The sequence below is a fragment of the Canis lupus genome, chromosome 28 (genome assembly GCF_011100685.1).
Source record: "Canis lupus familiaris isolate Mischka breed German Shepherd chromosome 28, alternate assembly UU_Cfam_GSD_1.0, whole genome shotgun sequence".
Taxonomy (NCBI): domain Eukaryota; kingdom Metazoa; phylum Chordata; class Mammalia; order Carnivora; family Canidae; genus Canis; species Canis lupus.
This window is the reverse complement of record NC_049249.1, coordinates 29,471,756-29,485,656: the sequence shown is the minus strand read 5'-3', so window position 1 is coordinate 29,485,656 and position 13,901 is coordinate 29,471,756.

Below are 13,901 nucleotides of genomic sequence, written 5' to 3'. Positions count from 1 at the left end.
CTCTCAGGGTTGCTGGAAAGCACCCACCAAGTGACTGACATGGGGAGACCGGGGTACAGGGAATCAGTGTGACAGAGGCCACATGGCATGTCCACGAGAGGACTCATGATCTCAGGTCTGTGATCCTTACCTGGAGCCTTGTTAGTGGAAAACCTTTGGTCCAATGGTAAGATTAGGCCCCTGAGAGGGGTTTGAAGGCATTCCTGGCATCTCTTGGGCATAGGCCACCTTAGCCCTCCTGTGAGGAGTGTGTGATGAGGGAGGAGGGGCCATGGTATGATGATGATTCTCTGCTAGGATCTCTAGGCCCTCAGCCTCTTCCCCACCTTTTATCTCTTGCATGACATTTCCTTTTCTGCTTCTGCCTTTTGTTAAAATCCTAAATATCTGGCCCTTTAAATAGCACCCTTGCCCCACAGGAGGGCGAGATACAAGTGCCTTGGATCACCTTGGCCAGACTAAGTTTATCAGGGCCACTCATGTCCTTGAGCCTTATCCCTGGCTAGGAGTGGAGCAGGAAGCTTTTGCCTGCATCGTGGGGCTCTAGGGTAGAAGGACTGGGGGGCAGGACAAGGGTGCTGGCCCCTCTTGGGTTAGGCTGGAAGACAAAGCCATGCAGTGCAGAACCTGCATTCCACCTACTTCCATGAAGGACTTGGAAGCATTTCTTTCTGCTTCCATGAGGGACTTGGAGGAGTTATGGTAAAAACACATATGTGGGTAGACAGGGGCATATAAATTAAAGATTAAAAAGAAAAAACTGTGGGTAAGGAGAGATAGTAGCAGAAACAGAAATTAAGTGATTACTTGTGGTTGAGGTCTAAATTTGGCCCTGAACCTCCTGGCAGACAGGACAAAGACAGAAATACAATGGGTTTCCGTCTCTTCATGGAAAGAAATGAAAGTGTTTAGAGAAAGCATCTTCTCCTCTTTGGAGGATTTTGTCACCTGGGTCCTTATATAAAGGATATTGAGTCACAGAAATGCAGCACATATGTACCCTTGATCTTGACCTCATGAGCAGATGCCTCATGAGCTGATACATTTGTGGACTTTGTTGTTTTAATATCTGTGTCTTCTAGACTGTAGACTCTGCAGCCAGCGGTCTGGTTTGTCTTGTTGATTGCTGGGTCTCTGCATGAGACTGAGGTCTCCAAGTGTGTCATTAGGATTTAATAAGTAGTATTGGGAACCCTGGGTGGCGCAGCGGTTTAGCGCCTGCCTTTGGCCCAGGGCGCGATCCTGGAGACCCGGGATCGAATCCCACATCGGGCTCCCGGTGCATGGAGCCTGCTTGTCCCTCTGCCTATGTCTCTGCCTCTCTCTCTCTCTGTGTGACTATCATAAATAAATAAAAATTAAAAAAATAATAAGTAGTATTTTAGGGGTAAACCAAATATTTAGTGAGTAATCAGAAGAATGGCCAAGCCCGACCTGTGTTGTCGATGCAAGAGGGCAGATGGTTTCCTGGGTAAAGCCACATCTTAGTGGAGACCTGAAGGACTAGTAGGGATTAGGTGGGAGGGTGGGGGGGGGGGGGAGTTGGTCAGTAAGAGAGCAATATAGCTCTCTTCCTATAGCAAATGGGAAGATCTGAGAGAGAATGCCACCTCGTGAAAGACGTCAGTCATGGGCTCCGCGTAGAGAAAAGGTGGAGAGTGGGGAAGAAGTTTGGAGAGAAAAGCAGGAGCCTTTAAACAACAGGCAGGATGTGGGCTCTTCCCCTCAGGCAATGGGAACCCCTGAAGGGTGGGACATGGTTACCTGGCCACGTATCCCTCTGGGCCTCTGGCTCTGGCCTCTTGAGACTCAGAAGGAGAGGGTCAGGATGGCAGGCACCCCAGGATCGACACCTCCGGTGAGACCCTCAAATGCACATTCTGGCCTGACTGCCAGCTCCAAGAGGTCAGGCACACTGGCTGTCATATGCACCACATGCTGTAGTTACACAGAAAGCCTGGTGGCACTCTGGCCCCCCGCCTGAGGTCTGATCCTCTTGAGAAAGAGTTCAGGAGAGTCAGCAGGTGGAAGCCAAAATATTCTCTTTATTCCTGTGTGAAGGTGGTGTTTGCCAATGTGGCTTGGGCTGATTTCCCCGAGGCAGGTGGCACTGGTGTTGCGGAGTGGGGACCAGGCCCCTTGGGACCTGTCACACGGGAGGGATCCGAGCAGGCAACTCAGGTAGAGGCATGGCCTGTTTCTCCAAACTCACAAATAGGGTCGTTCACGGCCTGTTTCTCCAAACTCACAAATAGGGTCAGTTTCTTCCTCTCTGGGGGAGCAGTGGGAAGGCACAGGAGAGTTTGCTCACGGAGCACCGTCCCCAGGGAAGGAGACACTGGGAGTAGGAAAAGCCCTGGCCTAGCGCCCAGCGTGGTCCCTAACAGTAGTAGCTCTCAGGAAATTCTTACTGCGAACCGGATGGCTACATTGGGAACACCGTGGATTGAAACAATCTTGTTCCTTACCTGCCCCATTATCAGAAGGTGGTCTTGCCCTCTGTGTTGAAAACTACTACGCCCACCAGACCCATGCGTGGTGTCCATTCTTTCCCCAAGGAAAGCCATCTGCCCTCCACCCCTCGCTCAGGAGCTCTTTATTCCTGGTCCTTAGCCCCTCTGGGCTCCCCTGTCCAGCCCACTTCCTTGGAGCTGGTGGATGCCAGTGCCTGTATTGCTGTCCCTCTGTGCACCAGTTGGCTTGGTGTGACCCATGTGTCACCTGCCTTGCCATCTCATAGGTGCATGTGTATGTGCGCGTGCGTGCTGCGGGCTGTCCAAGCTGGCCAAAGGGATCCATGTGAGCCTGATAGGAAGGGAACTTAGGCCAGCTCAGGTTTGAGGGGCTAGAAAATAACCCATGGCCTGCAGATTTGCAGAAGGAGGGAGTGGACTCATCAATATTCATGTCCTTGAATTAATCCCTGAATTGAAATCTCTAAACCCAATCCAAAGTTTTCCTTTCCGGCCTCTCCAAAGCCGGAAGGGAGAAGGGAGAAGGGAGAAAGATGGAGAAAAACCCACAAATCAATAAATGAGGATTAAGTTTCTGGGTGTGTGTATATGTGTGAAAGCTCTTGTGTCTCAGGGACTTGGGGGGACAAGCTTGGGGAAGGGCCCGAGTCAATGGCCTGTGGCTGGGAGCTGAGCAGCCCCCGGCTCTTCCTGGGTTCAGGGTGGTTGCTGCAGGAGTTGCTCCCCCTGGCCCCTTTTGAGGAGGGATGGAGCAGCTCCAGTTAGATGGGTTCTGATGCCACCTTCCCTACTGATGAGTCAGAGGGAGAGGAGAGGGGCTGAGGCTGGGGGAAATTCTCTCCACCTCACTTCTATCCCCGCAGCACTGCAGAATGTATTTGTTTCCTCTTGCTGCTGCAGTGAATCACCCCAACCTAGAGGCTGAAAGCAGCCCAGTTTTGTTCTCCTGCTGTCCTGGGGATCAGCAGTCCTAATACCAAGGTGTGGGCAGGGCTGCATTCCTTTCAGAAGCTCTAGGGGACAGTGTGCCTCCCTGCCCTTTCCAGCTTCTAGGGGCCACCTGTGTTCCTAGGCTCCCTGCTCCTTCCGGCACCCTACCGCCTTCTCTTTGAGCGCTCTCCTGCCTCCTCCTTAAGAGGATCCTTGGGAGGATGTCAGGCCCATCTAGAAAAATCTCCCCACCTCAGGATCCTTAACTTTTTTTTTTTTTTGTAAGATTTATTTATTTATGAGAGAGAAGCAGAGACATAGGCAGAGGGAGGAGCTGACTCCCTACGGGGAGTCTGATGCAGGACTCCATCCGAGGACCCTGGGATCACGACCTGAGCCAAACAAAGGCAGACGCTCAACCACTGAGCCACCCAGGTGCCCCCAGGATCCTTAACTTAATCACATCTGCAAAGTCCCTTTTTCCATGTAAGGCAACATAGTCCTAGATGCTGGGAGGAGGACACGGACCTCTTTGGGGGGGCCCTTATTTCTCCTACCACAGTGGGTACCTGGATCAGTGTTTTCCAAGGGAGTGATCCCTAGTTCCAGCACTCTGGTGGCTCACAGGGCGGGTAGGAGGGGCCAGCTCTGATGCTCGCTGACCTTCAATCACGGGAAGCTGTATTTTTCTCTCTGGTACCTACTGGGGCTCCATGGAAGATTTCGTTTGAAGAAAAAATTTGAGAACCACTGACTTACTCAGATCTTTTTATTTTATTGTATTTTTTAGGGTATATGTCTAGGATTTTTTTTTTTTTTTTTTTTTTTAGTTTTAGGTAGTTGACACCCAGCACAATATCGGTTTCTGGAGTAGAATTCAGTGATTGATCACTTACATACAACACCCGGTGCTCATCACAAGTGCCCTCCTGGATCCCCGTTACCCATCTAGCCCATCCCCTACCCAGTTCCCCTCCGTCAACCCTGAGTTTTTTCTCTATGTTAAGAGTCTCTTGGGATCCCTGGGTGGCGCAGCGGTTTGGCGCCTGCCTTTGGCCCAGGGCGCGATCCTGGAGACCCGGGATCGAATCCCACGTCGGGCTCCCGGTGCATGGAGCCTGCTTCTCCCTCTGCCTGTGTCTCTGCCTCTCTCTCTCTCTCTCTGTGACTATCATAAATAAATAAAAATTGAAAAAAAAAAAAAAAAAAGAGTCTCTTATGACTTCAGTCTGATCTTTTTAGAATGAGGCCCAGAGAGAGAAGGTGAATTACCCAATAATGAACAGTTAAAAAATGGCAGATTCAGTGCTAAACTCTGGTCCCCTGACTCCCAGGCAAGTGCTCTTTCTACTTGGTCCTTCTCAGAGGGGAAACTTAAGGAGGGATGTGTGTGTGTGTGTGTCCTCATTTATTGGCACAATGATCCTGAGTGAAAAGCAGAGGGACACTGGTTTGTGTGTGTGTGTGTGTGTGTGTGTGTGTGTGTTTCTCCATTTATAGTGAGAAAGGCCCTGTCTGGTGCCAACAGGTAGAGTTCCTGGATTGTCACCAGGAGGAGACCCGAGCCTGGCCGCGGCCTTCAGACAGGCCCCTTTCCCATGCTCGCCTTCCCCTGCAATTCCCTCCTGCCCCCATCCCCGCTCTGGCTAATTGAAATTGGTGGCGAGTCAGACACTCAGCCGCATCCCTGCTCTGGGGCTTCTGGACCACAGATTGTCATTAAATTAAGTGTGAAGATTTTCTGCGTGCGCTGGGAGGCAGTGATGCAGGGGGCACGGTGGGACTCGGGGGCTGTCATTTGCTCTCTTGCCTCCGCTCAGAGCTGCGGCCCCGAGCACCTCGAGACGCGATAATTCAGTGGGGGGAGCACTGCCTCCCCCAGCCTGGGCCGGGCCCAGACACATGGTCCAACCGACCAGCAGCCAGACGGATTTGCGAAATGGAACAATTAAATCTAAAGCGAGCTGTCTGAACTGATTTTTCCCCTTCATCCTCAGCCAGTTCTGCAAACCCCTTCCCGGCATTGTCTTCATTAGTGGCCAGGACAGCCTGGACAGGACTCAAACGGCTCGCTCCAAACTGCGTGCTCTGTGCCCTGAAAATCAGGCTTCTGTTCCGCTCACCACCTGCCTGCATGGTTTAGATGTCCCCCTCCTGGCTTCCCGAAAGTCAAAACTCCAGGGCATGCCCTATGATTTCTGGGGCTGGGCAGCTGTGACCACCCCCGCCCCCCAGCTGTGCAGTCCCCAGCTCCTGGGGGCCGGGTCTACTGTGAGTCCTATTTGAATGGTGCCTCCTGGAACTATGCAGGCAGTGCCCCTTTTCCAGGCTCCGCTCAGGCCCGAAAGGAGGGATCATTCATGTGGTTGGTGTTTCTGTTCTGACTCTTTTGTGTCTGGTGCTCAGTGGTGATGAGGTGGAAGGAGGAAGGGCTTTTCTCTCCACTAGATGAAAAAGCCCCATTTCATTGCCCACTTTCCATCTGACCTCATAAACGGACACAGGGTTGGTGCCCCTCTCATCGGGGGGATTACATTTGTCTGGGTCGAAAGCCCAGGGGCAGAAAGAATAGGGGAAAGAGAGGAGCCTGCCAGAGGCTCTGGGCAACATTCTGATGTGGCTTCTTAGATCACATGTGAGTACTCAAGATGGGGAAACAGGCTCAGAGAGGCACGAGCAGGGCTCCCAAGCACAGTGTGGAGGGAGGTGGATCAAGCCTAGCTTCTTTGTTGTTCCATGTGACCCTGGGCACAGAGTTCCTAGGTCCAAGCACAGTATCTGGCACCACTGTTGGTTGGATGACTGAGATAATGGGAGTAACAATGATGTATTAAAGAAGAAATGGCAAATAGACCCTCAACCAGGGTATTGTTGTTTTCATCTCTACTTTCCCAGAGCCCAGAACAGCCAGGTGTGAGTAGATAGTCAGTAAGAATACATTAAAGGCGGGGTGCCTGGATGGCTCAGTCAGTTAAGTGTCTGCCTTTGGCTCAGGTCATGATCGCAGAGTCCTGGGATGGGGCTCCCTCTCAGTGGGCAGTCTGCTTCTCCCTTCGTGCCTCCCCACTGCTCGAGCTCTCGCTCGTGCTCTCTGTCTCTCCCAAATGAATAAACGAAAAATCTTTTTTTAAAAAAAGATTTTATTTATTTATTCATGAGAGACACAGGCAGAGGGAGAAGCAGGCTCCATGCAAGGAGACCAATGAGGGACTCAATCCCGGGACTCCAGAATCACACCCTGGGCTGAAGGCAGGTGCTAAACTGCTGAGCTACCCAGGGATTTCCCTAAATAAAAAATCTTAAGAAAAAAGAATGCATTAAAGTCAAGGTAATTGAGAGCAAGATGACTGGGTCTTGAAACAAAGAGGCCAGTCCTCCCCCATCTAGAAGTTTTTTTGGGGAAATTAAAGGGAGCTGTCCTCACTGAGACTTTTTTTTTTTTTTTTTAAGATTTTATTTATTTATTCATGAGAGACACAGAAAGGCAGAGACACAGGCAGAGGGAGAAGCAGGCTCCCTACTGGGACCCCGATGTGGAACTTGATCCTGGGTCTCCAGGATCACGCCCCAGGCTGAAGGCTCAGCTAAACCACTGAGCCACTGGGGCTGCCCCTCACTGAGACTTTTGGCCAGCTGTGGGAAGTTCTAGAGTGAGGCGCATTCTTTAACAAAATTGGGCTCTGGTCCCCATGATGTGTTGATGGCCGAGTCCCTTCTCTTCTCTGGGCCTATGTCTTCTCTTTAGTGAAAGGAGGAGGTCAGGTGGAGTGTTCCCCACCCAGCTCCAACGTCTTGAGAAAGCCTAGGGGGTTCTAATGTAGCCTAGGACCCAGGGCTCACGAGATTTCTTGTCCTGATGACCTGGGAGACATGGACAATATCTTCTTCCCCAACACTTCCAGGCAACAGAGTGGAGCAGCCTGGGTCTCAGGGCCAGGAATCTGGAGAGAAGTGAAGTCAGGCTCTAGTCTTTGGAATAGAGAGGGACCAAGTCCCTCTCTGCCCAAGGAAGGAGGGCCTCTGGGAGGAGACAGGACCAAGCCATCAACTGGACCTTGAGAGCCCTGAGGCCATTGATACCCCAGCTCCACGTGGGGCTTGCTGCTGACCTTGGGACATCACATGACCAAGTTGCCATTTCAAATGCCATATGGCTGGTGCTGTGGCAGGAGCTCTTCTGGGGACATAGGCATGCCCTAGATGACATGGATGGGCTGTTTAGTGCTTATCATGGGCCTTAGAAGGCCTTGGGTTTCTTGGGATTCCTGAGAGAACCCCAGACTGCTCTGCGAGAGCGGAAAAAAGACAGGTAGTCCCCGTAGTAACCTCAAGGTTTAGTTCTGGGATTGCTGAGTGACCCAGATGATCTGCTACTGAATCAGGTCACATGCGATGACTCTTATCTCTTCCCCAGCACTTAGGGTTGGGTTTTCTCCTTTAATTCATTCTTTGGCTGCATTTCAACACTTGGCATGTTACACCTTATCCAGCATCTCTCGATAGTATGATCTCAATAGCTGCAAACGCCCCAATTTAATTATTGTAGCAAACACACACGTACAAATATATACACACACACTCACACAAGAAGAATACGCCAAGCTCTCAATGCTCACATGAATTTCTGAAGTCATACAGGCCAGTGCTTTGAAGAAGCTCAGGTAATCTTCAGTGAGGCTGCCCCTCCTCCTCTGTTCTCTGCTCTGAACAGCACAGCAATTCACCGAGAAATCCAGAGTCCTTTGTCCCTTCCTCGTACATGTAATTCACCACTAAACCCCATTGTTTCCATTGTCCAAGTGGCTCTGGAATCCTGCCCACCATCTCTTGCTCCCTGTGGTTTTCTGGGCCATCAGCCCTTGCTCTCTGACTCAGCCACAGCTCTGCTCCCCTCTGGTCTTCTCGGCTCAACCATTCCCAGGCCGCTGGTTCCTTGAATAGTCAAGGCTCCTTCCTTTGTCTGCCTTCCTCTGCTTGGAACACGCTCCTACACCTCTAGAGCCCCCAAGTGTTTCCATGGCCAAAAGTGGATTATTTTTACTGATTCCTCTGGATTCAGCCTAGACATCTATTTCTCCTGCTGCCTTTTACATTCCCTCATGTTGCCATGTAGTCTTCATTATGATCAGCTTTATGCCTTCATTCGATTCTATCTGCTGGCATTTCCACCATCACATACTACTGGGCATAAAATGTGTTTCCTCCATTCCAGCATGAGAGGTAGTGCTGTATTTTCTTGATCTTTGGGGGGCACTGTAGGGTAGTAATTAAGAAGACTGCCTCTAGATTTGGCTCCTGGATCTACGGCTTTATAAAGAGTTGTCAAACTCTTACTGCCCTAGTGTTATCATCTACAAAATGGGCATAACATAGTATCTGTTTCGTAGAATTGTGAGAATTAAAGGAGCAAACACATATAGAAAGTGTTTAATATAGCATCTGGCACAGTTACTATAACCTATTATTTTCTTTCTTGTGGTTTTGATTTGCTCCTTACAGATATATTCCCAGAAGTAAGATTATCGGATCAAAGGTTAGAAGGTTTTTATGGCTCTTGAAATGTTTTGACAAATTGCTTTGGAAAAAATTATGCTTCTTTCACTCACATCAGCAACAGCTGGTTGCTTTCTCCTGTCTACATGTAATTCAAAGTGCAGATCTTAGAATGATGAAAACCATGGTGGATTCTACGTCTGCACTTCTGGATGTGTTACCTGTTTGCTTCCATTCAGCTCAATCCTCTGCTACTAGCCTAGAGGGTTCTCTCTTGCCTTGGGCGTGTTCTGCGCTGCTTGGCACTGCATTTTTCGGTAATATTTTGGTGCTATAATGATTTACTGAGATATTAATTTATGTTTTGCTTTTCTCTCCCATTAGTGGGTTTGTGTTACAAGGCATTGTGGGACCCATATGCAGCATGGGGGTGGGCAGGGCAAGAGCCAGGAGATGATAGGCACTAACAGGACCACTGGGGCTGCCTGTCAGGATTCAAGCTTCAGCTGTTGAACCACTTACAGATGGGACTAGGTAGGCAGGTGGTAATATGGAGTCATGTAGAGCTGCTTTGGGGACCTGGGAGGGCAGGGACTTTATCTGTCTCATTCCTTGTTGGATCCTGAGCACTGGTAAATGTTTAAAAATACTTGTCAAATGAGTGGATATATATATTGAGGGCAAGCTCTCTGTGAGTGGCTGCAAGCATGAAGCCAGGGTCCTGGTCAAAGACCCTGGGCCTGCTTTGGAGGGAGCAGGGAACCAGGCAGATTTCAGAGTAGAGGTTAGAGCAGAAACCTAGGGGAGGTGTTCCCTAAAGTCATGGGAAGAGGGGAAGATGGAATTTGGGACCAAGAACAGTCCTGCCTCAGCTCCTGGCTCTGGCAGACTCGCAAGCTGTCATTCCAAGTCATGCTGGATGGTAGCCTAGAGTCACCCCCAGTCACGGTCATGGTAGTTCTGGCCTTTACCCTCAAGTGTAAGGAGTAGTGGCATGACTGGAGAAGGCATACGCTCCAAAGCCATCAGTCAAGACCAGTAAGTGTTGTGGGTATGACTGCTACCCTGACAAGCTTGAGTCAGAAATGCCCCAGCCTCTGTTCAAACCATTGTGGCTCTTACTCTATGCCCTTCATGTGCCAGTCTGGTGATGTCTTCTGATCTGATCGAGTCTCCTTACCCTGGTCCAGGGGTATATGCAGGTCTCAGGGTCTTGTGCTGAGCAAAGGCTTCTGCAGCATCTACAGCTGCCGGAGCTTGGCCTCAGGAGTCCGGGTGCCTCAACGAGCCCCTAGGGGGTCTCCAACATCACCTCCTCCAGAGGTCCTCTGGGCGACTTTGGGTCTGCATCTGATACCTGCAGACTTCTATCTTCCTGATCTCCCAGACAAGCAACCTTACCTCCCCCCCATTCCCTGCTGTTCCTGTTCTGCCCCTCCTCAAAGAGACTGTTCTTCCTTCTCATGGCCTGGATCATCTAGCTCAGCCACTAATGAGCCAGTGCTCTCATAGAAGCCAGGAGATTTTCTGCAAGCAGCCTCTCTTTCAGGCCCTGGGTAAGCTAGCTGCCTTTGAGCCAAGGGGCCCTGGCCACTTTCTTGGAGGGTGGGGTGAGGGTGTGAGAAAAGTGCAACCAGAACAAAATGCAGATGGAGATTACAACAGATGACCTGTCACCCCAGCATCAGCCATGCTGGGCATACAGCAGGAGCAGGAGATTCATAAATTTGTGCCTGTTGATTGATAATTCAGGTCAAGAAAAAAAAATCCCCTGATGTTACAGAAAAAGGGAGCCTTTTGTGTGCGTGTGTGTGGGTTTGTCTTGGTGAGCAGAAGACCTGAGAGAGTCTGAAGCATGATTTGCAGGGATTGAATTCAATGTGTGCTACCCAGAACTTCTTGGAGACTGTGGGTTGGAGAAAAGGTTTATAATTAAGTTAATGTTGCATTTGCCATTTCAGGTTCCAAACTGGAAGATCTTTAACCCCTCTCACTGCCCCCCTCCCCAGAAAAACTCTCAAATCCACCACTGAATTACAGTCAACACAGGGTTGATTTAAAAGAACGGCATGAGGGATCCCTGGGTGGCGCAGCAGTTTGGCGCCTGCCTTTGGCCCAGGGCGCGATCCTGGAGACCTGGGATCGAATGCCACGTCGGGCTCCCGGTGCATGGAGCCTGCTTCTCCCTCTGCCTGTGTCTCTGCCCCCCTCTCTCTCTGTGTGTGACTATCATAAATAAATAAAATTAAAAAAAAATAAACTTAAATGTCTTAAAAAAAAAAAAAAAAGAACGGCATGAAATTATTCATCAGGCATCAGGTCCAACAAATCTAAGTTGGTTTTCCTAAGTCATTTAATAGCTAATTACATGCTACAGGATGTAAAAATGCAGAAAGGCCTCATTAAGGATAAATCCAATTGTTTGCAAGGCACATTATCGAAATTCCAGTTTAGCCTGCTCCTACCTTCAGTGACTGCATACAGTGTACAGTGGCTTTTGGCAAATGAAAGACCCGGAAATAGAACTGCTGTTTTTATAACAACCCTGTTACCTTTAATGACCATTTTCTTCCCTTAAGTGCAGCAAAGTATGAAAATATTGCCATGCTCTTTGGTGCAATTTTCCTAGTGCGATTTTTTTTTCTTTTTTCTTTTTTTCTTTTTTTTTTTTTTTTTTTTTGCCATTAAGAGCCCTGAGAGAGTGCATTTCTCTACCTACTTATTTGCTACTGTCAAAAGATAGCAAAATTCATGAAAATACTCAACTGTCAATCCCCAACAAATATGCAATTATTTCAGGCTGGTGTTTTAAGCAAAAATGGCAGAGATTTGCTTCTATTTTCTGAACTGGGATGAGGGGATGTTTTTGCTTCTAGCTGTTCCACTTTCTCTGGGCATCTCCCAGGAACACCTGTTCTAACACGCAGAGGTGAATTTCCACTAGCAGGGCCCTGACATTCGGCTGTGAATTAAATGCCAGTTTGGGTGCCCTTTTGTGCATCTGTTGGGGAGGGGAGAGCACGAAGTAATTTCTCTTCCAGCCTCACAAAGCCCATCATTCCAGGACGTTACACCGGGATGCTGGGCAGTAAATGACAAGAAAGGCTTGGAATGGAGGCGAAAATAGACGATCTTGTCCCTACAATAATACAGGGAAGATATATAAAGGCAAGTAAGTGGTAATGTTCTTGAAAGATAAACAATTGACTGCCTGTCACAAATAATTGATGACCGAGATCCCGAAGAGTATGGCCATGATAAAAAATACATAGAGGAGTGTACACACACCATATTCTCCTGACATATCATTGCTTTCCTCTTTGTGGGAATCTTTGCAGGATCAAATTAGAAGTACTATTTGCTGAGAGGCAATATTCTGCACTCTGAAAGCAGAGCTCCTTGTCTCCCGGGGAGCCTTCATTTGACTTTCATCTTGATATTGAATTTAAGCCTCGCATTTTAGGATAAATGCATGTAGCCCTTGGCCCACCTGGCAATAACTACTGCCCTACAGAGGAAATTCCGTTCACCAGAAGGCCTGGGAATGGACTTGTCTGATTACTTGCACTTTTTTGTATTAATTAATGAAAATCTTTCTCTGGTTTCAACAGCCCTTTGTGGGATTTTTCCCCAAGTGCACTTGTTTGCTTTGCTGTCTTGCCTTGAGTTAAGAATACCATCGTGAATGGAATTGAATTCCTGGAGGAAAGAGCCTTCCTGTGGTTCTGCATGGCTCAGAGGGCAATGCTAAGACCAGCAGGTGGAAGCTGCAGGGACCCTAATATCAGTTCCCCGGGGGGCAGGGGTGAACTTCTCCCCCGGAAGGCTCTCCGGAACAGAAATGCTGGGCTGCCTTGGGAGGTGGGTAATGAGTCCCTTACTACTGGAGGAGATTGTCGGTAGAAGAACTCTTGGAAGCTTTACTTACCCATTGGCATCACTGGATCATACAACTTTTACATTTGGTGACACCATGATCCACCCGTATGCCTTTATCCTTACTGAGTCAGTGCAGGAAAACCCAACTTCTAACCCTCAGCATTTTTAAGGCATTCCAATCATTTTGCTTACCTGTGCTGCTCATGCTAGAAACACGGAGGGATTAGGGCCCCCTCTCCCTGTGACCATCAGCCAGTGACTGGTGGGTATGGATACCTCAGCACCTTCACCCCTCAGGGCTTTGTGTCTGCACACATTAGCTTCTGTTGCCCACAGCCATAACTGGCTTGATGAAGCACCGTTAACTGGATAATGAGGGTGAAGGGTGGCTTCCCTTCTCTGCCTCTCATCTTTACTCTTCTGCACATCTGTTCTTCACCTCCCAAATGGACCACGTTATCCTTATCTCTGGGTCTGCTTCTAGGGGAGTCCCGGTTAAGATAATGACTGTCTTTTCCTGATAACACGGTAGCCCAGGGCCTGACAATAGGGCATATTTGAAGTTAGGACTGGTGACCATGGTGCAGGACTCCCAGGTACCATATTGTGAGAGGCTTCCTCAGCCCTGATGAAAACAGAACTAATTCTATGATAATCCCATTGGGTCCAGTGCCCGCTCCACTGTGGTTATACCGAGATAATGCCCTGGCTTTGTTTCTTATGCTCCACTTCTACCTTGTACCCCTATTTCTTCAGAATTGAGGACCCTCCCCATTTGGTACTATACTCGCTCCTGGTGCCCTGGGCCCATTTCCTGCTCCTGAGCATTCCTGAGAATGGCTCATTGCCCGCTCGGGCTTTCTCTTGCCTATTGCCGAGACAGCTGTTAGTTCTGGCATCTTCTGTTTAGTTGCCAGGTATCAGGGAGTGATACTCAGGAGATTGTAAGGCCAAAGTGGCACCATTCTGACTATTGAATTTTATTGTAGATTTAAAGGCAGAAACAGCAAGAGACTGAGGAGACCAGACTGAATGTGTCCGGCCTCAACTGGATATGCAAGCGTTTAGATTTCCTGGTGTTTGCCTCCTTGTATTAAAAGCTCAGGGCATGAGTCTTGGAGTTCT